The sequence below is a fragment of the Carassius gibelio genome, chromosome A18, assembly GCF_023724105.1.
Source record: "Carassius gibelio isolate Cgi1373 ecotype wild population from Czech Republic chromosome A18, carGib1.2-hapl.c, whole genome shotgun sequence".
Taxonomy (NCBI): domain Eukaryota; kingdom Metazoa; phylum Chordata; class Actinopteri; order Cypriniformes; family Cyprinidae; genus Carassius; species Carassius gibelio.
Genome location: NC_068388.1, coordinates 21,005,743 through 21,015,905, shown reverse-complemented (window position 1 = coordinate 21,015,905; position 10,163 = coordinate 21,005,743). Strand labels below are relative to the sequence as shown.

General features: G+C 34.4%; 2 long non-coding RNA genes across 2 annotated transcripts; one reads left to right on the top strand and one right to left on the bottom strand.

The window, feature by feature from the left end:
• The first annotated feature begins 516 nt into the window (after window positions 1–516).
• On the top strand, window positions 517–2,789 carry LOC127934504 (uncharacterized). Its single transcript, XR_008147776.1, has 3 exons — window positions 517–764; window positions 1,580–1,679; window positions 1,845–2,789. It is a non-coding gene; the product is annotated as an uncharacterized LOC127934504 (long non-coding RNA).
• Window positions 2,790–6,017: 3,228 nt separating this feature from the next.
• LOC127934501 (uncharacterized) lies at window positions 6,018–8,634 on the bottom strand. The gene is made up of 3 exons (XR_008147773.1): window positions 8,389–8,634; window positions 7,602–7,701; window positions 6,018–6,892 (listed from the first exon to the last, which is right to left on the bottom strand). It is a non-coding gene; the product is annotated as an uncharacterized LOC127934501 (long non-coding RNA).
• Window positions 8,635–10,163: the final 1,529 nt, after the last annotated feature.

Here is a 10,163-nt window from a genome sequence, read left to right as displayed (position 1 = left end):
CACAAAGTCCATCAACATTTGTAAATGTTAGTATTTTCATTTTACTTTTGTTCTGTAAAATGAAATAAAAAGACAATAATAATTATAATAATACTTACAACTATCTGTATATGCATTTATACTGACGTTTTAAAATTGCAAATATTATAGGATAAAAAAAAAGTATCTTTTGTAATATATTTTATGCTCAGCAAGGCTGCTTTTATTTTCACAGTTAAAAATACATGTCTGATTCAAGGCAAACAAAAATAATAATTTACCAATTTAATAGCTCTAGGTTAAATTGTGCTGTATTGGTATACTGTATGCTCGAATGTCAATTTTTTTATTGTTTCGTAATTGATTTATGTTTTTATTATTTTTATTTTATGTATTTATTTTGAAAAGCAAGACAAAAAAGTACAAATAAGATTTTGTCTATTGATTTATGCAATTGTGAAAAAAATTAAACAAATTAGCAAAATGCATGGGGGTGGGGGGGTGGGGGGTTGCTAAAACTGGGTTCGTTAATCACAACCCATTCTCACTCCAAAGGCGTCAAAAACCGAAGCATGGTCAAGCGCCCCTAGCGTCACTTTTATGACGCCAAATGTGCCTCTCGGCGTCGACTATCGAAGCACTACGACCTTCATTGCTTTCAGTGGGAAACTTTTGGCGTCAGAATTCGACACGAGGACATGAGATGTTTATCGCTATGAAATCACGTTCAAGAAGTCTCATTCAGCACACATCGCGCGATACTTGCTATCAGTTCCACAGTTTGGGTGAGTAGTCGTATATACGCTCTTTTAATGCCTTTTATCAAATGTATTCTGTCTTCTTTATTAATCAGATTAGTGCCATATGTTTAATCGCTGTATTATATCGGTCATCCGCGGCTGTCTTTGAGTTTCATTGCGTTTAAATAAATGAACACAGCTGCTAATTAGTGTGATTAAACTCTATCTGTCACGTGACGTGCCATAGACCTTCGATTCCGTTTTATATTATTATTAATTTCAGGATCAATGATGTAAGTTGTATTTGTAGTAAAATCATGGTAATCACGACACAATAATAAATGAAATGTGAAGTTAAAACACAGTAAATGGGACATTAGTAACTGTAACTGTAGTTTTACTATGATATATTAATAATCAATACAACAATACAATAATCACCAAACCAGCTATGTTTGTATCACTGTAATGCTAGTGTTTTTATGTGCTTTTATATGACAGATATCACAGTAATCATGTGTTCTGTACCATGCTTGTAATACCTTTTAATGTGAATCCAAAAAAAAAAAAAAATCAAATTAAAAATAAATAATAAAACATGTATTTTTTCCATCTTGCAGTTCATTCATATCAGTTTATATATATATATATATATATATATATATATATATATATATATATATATATATATATATATATATATATATATTTTATATATATATATATTATATATATATATATATATATATATATATATATATATATATATATATAAATATTTAGCTCACAGATCATTATTAACATTCTGTATATAATTCAATTTTATTTTCTCTCCCCTTTTTTATTATTTATATTTTTAGCTGAAAAGACGTAAAGGCAGTCAGCCCAGTGGTGTTTCTGGAGAGGGATTCCTTCAGAAATGGAGAAGACAGAAAGCTGCGGAGGCAGATATTTGCAGCAGTAAGTCTGTGATAGTTTGTCTCTTTTATCAAAAATTCCTGCTGTTATAATTTGTACAGCATTTGTTGTTTCTTAAACTGTTGCACTGTCCAAATACCCACACTTGCCATCTTTTCACTTGACCACTTGATTACTTATTTGACGTCTTTCCTGTATTTGGCCTAGTGTTCGAGTGAGCATGATGACCACAAGTGTGTGTCAAACTTTTCATGACCTGATGACTGTGTTTCCCAATCCTGATCCTGGAGAACCCCAGCACTGCACGGTTTTGGCGTCTCTCTTATCTGCCTTGGAGTCTTCACTGATGAGCTGATGAGTTGAATCAGGTGTGTTTGATCAGGGAGACATCTCAAATGTGCAGTGTTGGGGTTCTCCAGGACCAGGATTGGGAGCCACTGCCTTATGGGACACTTATGTGTTTAAAGAGATTTTTAATATCTAATTATCAATATTTCACATACTGTACATTGGACAGCTTTCCATGACCTCTTGTGAGATCTCGGCAAAAAGTCTGACGATTTATTCCAAAACATGATGCATGATGGGATACACTAAGCTTTGTATAGCGCTCCGGAGCAGTATTGGAGAGGTTTAGTGTGTGTTAAGGACGCTGTGCTTTGGCATTATTAAGACCGGGGACAGTCTTGTGCACACACTGTCACGTACACACACTCTCAAGTGGCCAAGACTGCAAGTGTGGGTATCTGGACAGGGTCAAAGTCTTAAAAATGATCCCTAAACACATCACAGTCTTAATAATCCAGTTTAACACTTGTATGATATTGTACAAGCCCCAGGACGGTCTCATCTGACACTATCAAAAGAATTCATATGACTATAGCTTGTTATTAATTACTTGCTTTCAATAATGGATTCATTTAACATTTAATTATACAGCATCTTTACAGAGGTGTAATGTACAAGCTGCACGTAATTAATAATATGTCCTTCCTTCTGTCTTACAGGATTTTTTCCAGATAATGCTGTTCTTCTTTTTCAGGTCTAAAATATCGAGCTCAACAGCTATTTTAAGAGCCAACCCTCACAAACCTTCCTAAAACCTAAAAGAGCTATTACTGAGTCTCAGCGAATCTTGCCATGATCACCTCTTCCCAGGTACATTTGTTTAGAATATTTTTTAATCAACATTTACTCATCAAATGCTCTGGTCTGAATCTTACTTTAAATTAACTTAATTATGTTTAATGAGCAATATTAATTGCACAGAGAGTAAGTAGAGATTTTCTTGTTTCACAGAAGAGAAGGAAGACCAAGGAAATGATTTGCTCAGGATGAGAAATGAAGACGGCCATCTTGTGCTCAAACAAACAGAAGTCCTTTGGTATGTGTGTGTTGAAGCAATGTTATACAACATTTTATGATGATCTCTCACAGAACTGGTCATGTCAGCCTTGATTTCGTTTTATACTATTACAATTACAGCATGTTAGCAAAGTGTGACTGGACATTTTTAATATTATGTTTTTAAAAACACACCACCTGTTTTAAAAGCAGACAAGTATCATGAAATTGGTTTAGTTGATATAAACACCAATTGACATTATTTCATTGTTTTGTAAATGTTATGTTATAAATTGTGAATTGATAGTGGATTGGTTTGAAGCCAGGCCTTACACTGCACAGACTAAAACACATTTGTGAGAGAAGTCAGGAACTTTGGAGAAAGATTCTAGAGGAAGAAAACACATTTACTGCAACAACAGATGAATTCTAGAGTCTCTGAGAACTACACATGCTAATGTCTCATGAGCAAGACCTTTGCTTCTGTAACTTTTTCTTAATTCTTGCAGAATGACATATTTATTGCAGTATTTTTATTTGTACAGATGATCTCATCAGCCAAATGAGGGGTTTTGACCAAGTGATGCTCTTGAAAGGAGTGAAAGAAGAGGATGTGGTAAATTCTCTTCAGAGAAAAAGCTTCTCAAAAGGTCTTAAAGCAGCTTGAAGAATGGTAAGTGTACAGTACTACAAGGGTCATAGTTTCTCACCCTGCTAAAACCACACAGAACATAAGCTGCGCTCTCTGTCCATTAAACAACTTCTTCTGCATTGTGTGTTTCACTTTGACCAGGTCTGGGATGTTAGGACTGAGAGATCCTCTGGCTGAGAACAAGCTACACCACATCAGTGCTGGACATCAACCACAAACTGTTTCCAGACACGAGAGAAGAAGAACACGATGGGGAGATGAAACCAGTTTAGATGTGATGATAAGGAATCATTATTTTCTGGAACAGTATCACATGTCTTATATGTATCACATGATCTGTATCACAGTTGACTGGATGGGACTGTGTGACTTTTAAGCACATTTCATCACTCATCCGTGGGAACTGATTTATATATGAGGTTAATGTATCTTTGATGATAATTATTTTCATTGAATCTTATTTGTCTTGATGCTACTTTATCAACTTTATAGTCTATGCTTCAATAAAATGAAAATGGTGAATATTGTGTTCTGAAGATTCTTGGTAAATACATAATTTAACTAGGTAGGCTCATATGTGTTTATTTTAGACTTGGAAAAACGACATATTAATTATTGGGATTATTTTTTTATTTAAGACATGAACATTTTTGATCTGATTAATAACATCTGGGACATCAGTACACCAGAAAGTATTTTTTTATATTTTAGTAACAAATATGCACATTTTTTGTGAAATACAGGGAGTTACAAGATTAATTATTCTGCATTACAAGATGGTGCCATGGGCTTTATTGTTACAAACACTTAAGGGATAACTGAGAATGTAGCAGGAATGATCAACGTGGATCTTGTACTGCATTAAAACCAAGAGCACGCACATTACTGATGTCCAGCACCTGAGGAGCAAGATACGGGGGTGAGGAGGACATTTTTACACTGATTTTGGCTAATTAGTTATATATAATGCTAATATATATATATATATATATATATATATAAATTAATATTCTTAGCACTGCATGAATTTGTCCTTGTGTAATAGTGAAGTATCACAATGTGTATACATTGTCCTTGATTACTGCTTTACAGTGGGGAATAGATAATGGCAAGTTGTTGCAGGTTCATCCATTATATTTCTTGCCATTTACTTCAAAAATCAAAGAAATAATCTATTATTTTCATTATTAAATCATTTCTTTCTAATTCTTCCATGTTTCATCAGATGGCCTCACAATGTCCTGTCAAAAGGTATAATAGCCATGATGAATAGAATAGAAAACAGAGGACTGTGAAAACTGTCAGATATAAATGACTCAGCTCAGTCTGTTGTTCATGATGAGGAGAATACATATATGTAGGTTTTACTGCCCTGCTACCCCCAGGGGCCCAGTAGCACCCCCCGGAAGAGCCCAAAACTGTGCATTTCAAATGGCTGTAAATCAGAGTCCAATTAACATATCAAAGAGAAAATGGGCAGGATTATTACTTATGCTATGCTGATAAAATAATGTTGAGCTCAGTTTTTAGAAATAAGTGGAAAGCTGGCATAAAAGCATTTTAAATATTGCTCACTGTAAAATACCACATTTCAGCCTGCCTCTCAAATATATCACAGATGTTTGCACAATAAACATATTTAGATATCCAGTTTACCTTAAAATAAATAATTTATTTAGTTTCGTTAATAAAAAGTTTTAAACTACATTACCCACAAGCCTCCGTCGTTCTATCTATAGAAAGGCAACACTAGGGGGCTGTTTTTTGTAGTTCATTGAAGTTATGCTTAGGGTTAGGATTAGGATCTCGCTAAAGATGTCATTTTTCTCAAGATAGCAACACTTCATTGTTGACTTAATATATTACTAATGTGATGATAGGAGCAAAACATACTTTTTAACATGATGCGCTGTTTAATATGGGTTAAAAGATAGTCCAACCACAGACTGTCCTGAAAAGTCATAGCCAATGACATCTAAGCTGAGCAGCAGCGTCACACTTCCTTATCCATGTATGACAGATGTCTTTCGTTTTTCGGCTGAAGGGATAGATTCGGTTAACAATAGATTAAGCTTGCTACTTATTAGATTCTGTTTTATTAACGTCTTCACCTTCCTCCGTTGTTCAGCTTGACAAAAATTGGGCAATATTGATGTGCACATGCCCAGCAGTCGCAGTTGTATCCAACAGATAGATTCCTCTCATTAAATATAAGACACATTTTTAAGATTTGTATTTTTTTTTTTTTGACCAAAGACAAATATATTTACTAATCAAATGACGTGCTTCTAAAATTTACATTGTATATTACATTGTGTTTTAAAGTTAAAATTGTTCACATTTGTGTTTCTGTGATTTACCAATCTCTACCATTTGAACCCTAGGAATAAAAACAGAAATTATAAATGAATGAATGAATGAATGAACAAATAAATACATAAAGCATAATAAACATGCATATTTTTGTAAGGATCTTCCATTATTTATTGATATGTCAAACTCATTTAAAGACAACATGCCCAAATTACTACACTGCATCCTCTGTCACCAAGCTCGTTTTTGCCACCATAAAGAATAAAAAGGCAGTTATGTTGTAAACATTAACTATTTTCAGTATGCAAATGAAAATGCTTTTATTAAAAAACAAAACAGTAAATACAGTATGTCTTTCAGAGAACACTGGAAAAAGATCAATTTTATTAAAAAAATTAAATTGACCAAAATGTTATACAACACAATGTAAATGTTTCAAACTCACAAAAAAACACCATGAAGACATGCATGTCAAGTGTGCAATATCATCTATAAAACTCAATCAGCACAGCATCAAATAAACACTGATTGTCTGAACAATGGAAGACAGAGAAAGTGTTCAGGAAAACAAACACCTGCTAGCTTTGACATAACATCATGAATTCACTTCATGACTGGAGCTAGGGGATGACTGTGTATGAATATCTCCTTTACTAAAACTCTTAATTAAAGTCTAAAAAGTTCACTGTATGAAGCTTGAAAAAGAGAACAAAATGCTTTATCAATACGAAAAATACTATTTTTAACTATTGTTTTCATCACTGGTTCTGTAATGTATTCATTATGAGCTTATAAATAAAACAAAGTTACATCTTCTGCAAAAATCTAACCACTGCAAAGTCTAATCACTGATCCAGGGACCATATCTGTGTGTGTGGGGGATAAAGAGTTAACGAGGTGAGTCCTTGTGCATGATGGAGAACTGCAGTGTTATCCTCAAACAATCCTGTAAAACAGAAATATTACATTACATTCAACTTATACATTACACTGTGTTTTGTTTAGACCATAAAAGCAGCCTCTGTGAAGATGCTGTAAAATTAAATGTTAAATGAATCCATTATTGAAAGCAAGTAATTAATAACAAGCTATAGTCATATGAATTCTTTTGATAGTGTCAGATGAGACCGTCCTGGGGCTTGTACAATATCATACAAGTGTTAAACTGGATTATTAAGACTGTGATGTGTTTAGTACAGTATGTGAAATATTGATAATTAGATATTAAAAATCTCTTTAAACACATAAGTGTCCCATAAGGCAGTGGCTCCCAATCCTGGTCCTGGAGAACCCCAACACTGCACATTTGAGATGTCTCCCTGATCAAACACACCTGATTCAACTCATCAGCTCATCAGTTAAGACTCCAAGGCAGATAAGAGAGACACCAAAACCGTGCAGTGCTGGGGTTCTCCAGGATCAGGATTGGGAAACACAGTCATCAGGTCATGAAAAGTTTGACACACACTTGTGGTCATCATGCTCACTCGAACACTAGGCCAAATACAGGAAAGACGTCAAATAAGTAATCAAGTGGTCAAGTGAAAAGATGGCAAGTGTGGGTATTTGGACAGTGCAACAGTTTAAGAAACAACAAATGCTGTACAAATTATAACAGCAGGAATTTTTGATAAAAGAGACAAACTATCACTTACTGCTGCAAATATCTGCCTCCGCAGCTTTCTGTCTTCTCCATTTCTGAAGGAATCCCTCTCCAGAAACACCACTGGGCTGACTGCCTTTACGTCTTTTCAGCTAAAAATATAAATAATAAAAAAGGAGAGAGAAAATAAAATTGAATTATATACAGAATGTTAATAATGATCTGTGAGCAATATATATATATATATATATATATATATAAACTGATATGAATGAACTGCAAGATGGAAAAATACATGTTTTATTATTTATTTTTAATGTTTTTGGATTCACATTAAAAGGTATTAAAAGCATGGTACAGAACACATGATTACTGTGATATCTGTCATATAAAAGCACATAAAAACACTAGCATTACAGTGATACAAACATAGCTGGTTTGGTGATTATTGTATTGTTGTATTGATTATTAATATATCATAGTAAAACTACAGTTACAGTTACTAATGTCCCATTTACTGTGTTTTAACTTCACATTTCATTTATTACTATTGTGTCGTGATTACCATGATTTTACTACAAATACAACTTACATCATTGATCCTGAAATTAATAATAATATAAAACGGATCGAAGGTCTATGGCACGTCACGTGACAGATAGAGTTTAATCACACTAATTAGCAGCTGTGTTCATTTATTTAAACGCAATGAAACTCAAAGACAGCCGCGGATGACCGACATAATACAGCGATTAAACATATGGCACTAATCTGATTAATAAAGAAGACAGAATACATTTGATAAAAGGCATTAAAAGAGCGTATATACGACTACTCACCCAAACTGTGGAACTGATAGCAAGTATCGCGCGATGTGTGCTGAATGAGACTTCTTGAACGTGATTTCATAGCGATAAACATCTCATGTCCTCGTGTCGAATTCTGACGCCAAAAGTTTCCCATTGAAAGCAATGAAGGTCGTAGTGCTTCGATAGTCGACGCCGAGAGGCACATTTGGCGTCATAAAAGTGACGCTAGGGGCGCTTGACCATGCTTCGGTTTTTGACGCCTTTGGAGTGAGAATGGGTTGTTAATCAGCCTTCAGAGTTACGGCTTCAGCCAAGAATTTTCATTTCAGTGCATCCTGAAATGAAATTCAAATAAAGTAATCTAAATGAAGGCAGTGCTCCATCATTCCTTCCTGCAGTGATCATTAGTATCCCACACCCAGAGCGGCCGATACCTATCCTTCACAACCTACCCTGTTTTCCCATTACCAGTAATGTGGGAAATTACTGAGCCATTCTATCACTCCTGGCAAAGGAGCCTATAATCATCCCCCTAAAAATGCTTTAATCTTCTTTATCCATAGATCTCATCCAGTAAGAGATGGGATTTGGAGGTGGCTATTGAGGTTTGTCTAAATTATAGTTACGTCTGTTGAGTCTTATTATTTTTACCAGTGAACAAGCATTATTGTACATAATCATAAGTCTTTGTGCATGATCATTTAGGGTGACTGGTGTGAGCAGAGCAAGAGATGTGCTGGATTTTGAAAATAAAGAAAAGGAAGAAAATTCACTGATATCTCTATTTTTGAGCTTCAGAGAAGAAAACATTCATTCAAATATTGAAAGCTTTTGTTATTTGAAGACAATTACAGATGTTTAGAGAAGAAAACTAATGCGTGAATGTGCTTTTTTTTTTTACTTTATTTTGACTGAAATACATTTGTTAAACGTTATCAAAGTTTCAGATTACATTTCAGAAACATAAACTGCCTCACAGCATGACTGCTTAAAATTACACCTTTTCTTAGCAACAGTGAACTGCAGAAAATGCTGTGCTCGTTGTGGCTGTATTTATTGCACGTCCTGATTTTGCCAAGTCCGATGTGTTCCTAGGTCAACATATTTTGTTGACCCTGGAACAACATTTTACTCCAAAAATATATTCTTAACCATATCCCTAAACCTAAACCTAACCTTAACCATGAGTAATCCCTAAAATCAGAGGAAATGATAGATGAATGACACTGATGTACAAGCACCAAACACTGATTTTAAGCATAAACTTCACAAAATCTATAAACTGGTTCTTCAAATCTGATTGGTTAATCACAATGTTGTTCCAGGGTCAACAACGATGTTGTCCCAGGAACATGTCTCACTTGGTAAAATCAGGTTAGGCGTATTTATTGACACTACAGACGAACTTTAATGGACACAATGGAACAGACTTCAGTTGTTGTTCATGTTAAAGATGCCCTGGAAATATTTTTGATATATTTAGTATGCGTTTAGTATGGCTAAAAACATGAAGACAAGAAAAATAGGAGAAAAGAACTGATAGATATGGATACACGTCACATGACAGGCATCATTCAGGGACACAGAGAACAACATCTCCCATCTTCTTTACTATTTATAGATGTCTTGTCACATCTTTGTGCTGTGTGTACCCTTAAAGCTCCCGTCTGCCTTCTCCTTTACCACCCTTAAGTCTCTTTTTCCAACTTGTCTTGATTCTTTCTCATACCAGCCTTAGAGCTGAATTGTGTATTTTTCGGATGTTAAAATGCATTTTTCTTTAAGATATTCTTAATTAAGATATT